Genomic DNA, 2,307 nt, shown 5'->3' with positions numbered 1-2,307 from the left:
CCTACAACCTGCATTATAAATCCTGTAGCTCAAGGTTAAAAAGCGTAGTTGTGCCAGGTGCCAAGGAGGTATAAAGGAGTAACACATGTTCCTGCCATTAAAGAGTTTATTACCATGGAGATCCAGAGTTAGGAAGCCAGTGGTTTGAAAGTGGCCAAGGCCGATTGGGCACGTGCAGGAGAGAGTTTAGTTGTAAGACATGACGTCTGTTGTCAGGTAATCACACCAGTGAACATTTGAAAACAATCGGGCAGTCCTGATCCGGCCAGTCTTGAGCACCATTTCAGCCTTATGGGAAGGGCGCTGCATTCTTTGCCAAAAGTCTTAGGTTCTGATCTCAGTCGGGATCTACATATTAACTGAGGAGAGATCCAACCACTCGATTGCTCTATTTGAAAAAAGGAAATTGGAGTACATTTCTAGAATCCTTACTGCATGAGCATTTGATATTTTTACAGTGCCTTAAAATGACTCTAAAATGAGTAGTAAAAAAGAATGTTTTTCATCCCCATTTTGACAAGTAGAACCATCTCCAGTGACATCATTGCTCCCTCTCCCCCAACCCTTCAAATGTTTATTGCACTTCTGCTCTAGGGCGTATGTTGAGTTTTCGGTTTTATTTGGATTACCGATGCACCCCCCCCCCTCCTCCACCCCCATTCTGGCACCTTTCTCTATTTCTTCTTGCAGAAGACCTCTAATCTTCCAGGCATGGCCAATTTCAGACAATAGCCATTTATCAAGTGCTTTCCAAGTGCTAAATTATGACACAGGAAGGTCATTTAGTCAATACAAAACCTGTGAAATGGATACTCATACTGCTTTTTGACACTTAAGGCTTAGAAAACCCAGTGGCTGGTCTAAGGACACTCACTGATAATGGTAGGTTGGGGCAGGTCTCAAACCCTCACCTACCTAACTTAGCCACACCTAGCAATATTGTCTATCCCTTTAAGCCTTGCAGAAGGTCATTTTTTTAGCAGGCGGATTGTTCCATCACGATTTTTTTTTTTTTACTTGCTCATTTTGTTTCTGAAACTCCATTGTATAACAAATCATTTTAATCAAAGTGCCTTGTAATTCCAACAGTTCCCACATGGTGGCAGTATAAGACTATTCCATATGCTTGCTTCCTTCAGCACCAAGGAGCTAACTGCTAACCTGTAGGTCATGTCATTTCACATGCTTTTTGGTCAGCTCTGGGGTTACGTAAAATACCAAGTCAGGGCACGCTGAATGGAAAGAAAGAGTTTCGGGCATTCGGGATATTTACCCCAGACACAATAGAGATTCAACAAACTTGCAAAACAGAAAATAACTTCCTATGGGGAAAAACAAAGCACCTACTTGTTGCCGCCCACCATCCAATAACTGGCCTTGGTGGCCTTCCAGCAGCACGCACAATAGCCTCGGCCACAGATGTTCCCCCATTTCCTCTGTCCCCTCAAAACCAACCCTTTCAGAATAAATAGGCCATTTCTCCTTTCTTGATTTGCCCCAGTGATTATAAACAAGGGGACAAACTAGCATACACTGTAGAAATGCCACCTCTTTTTCCTGACCACATGAACACTGCCTAGGGACCAAATGAAAAACAGAAGGATAATTCAGCCAAGGTTCTCAAAGTGTTTGGTCAGGACACCCCCCCCCCCAAAAAAAAATGCAATAAATAATAAACATTTGAGAGAATCGAAGATGGCGGCATAGGTAAACACCGGAGATTGGCGCCGTAAACAACCACTTCAAAAATACAACTAAAAGTCGGAACGGACATCAACCAGAACCACAGAAAGGCTGGCTGAGGAGAGACTCTTCAACTAGAAGCAAAAACAACAGCATTCCGACGCTCAGAGGAGGCGTAGTGTGGAAAATTTAAAGGTACGGTGGTGTGGTGGTGAGGTGGTGTGCGCGCAAAGCGGGCGGGCGGCTGAGGGCGCGGTTGTCGTTTTCAATCAGGAGTGAGTCTCAGACTCTGGGGCTACAGATCCGGGGCGAGTCTCTAGGGGACCCAGACTCAAAACGGGGAGAAGCGGGACTGTCTGGCTACCGGCCCCCTCCAAGTTTTGAGGCGGTGCTGGGACAGAGAGGCAGAGCCCCTGGGGATGGGACTGAGAGCGGGCATAGCGGCTCCCCTCCCCCCGCCCTGTTGTTCCCGCCCCGCCCCAAGCCCGGGCACAGGCCATTTTGCCGATCGCCTCAGCAAAGGCTAGATTAGCGCCTCCCCCAGAAGACAGACGTTTTCGCTCAGCTGATTCCTACAGCCAGTAGGCCTGGTGGTCAAATCCCTCTAGTGTTAACTACAACAAT

This window comes from Myotis lucifugus, unplaced genomic scaffold, assembly GCF_000147115.1.
Source record: "Myotis lucifugus unplaced genomic scaffold, Myoluc2.0 scaffold_111, whole genome shotgun sequence".
Lineage (NCBI taxonomy): Eukaryota > Metazoa > Chordata > Mammalia > Chiroptera > Vespertilionidae > Myotis > Myotis lucifugus.
Note: the sequence above shows the minus strand (reverse complement) of the source record.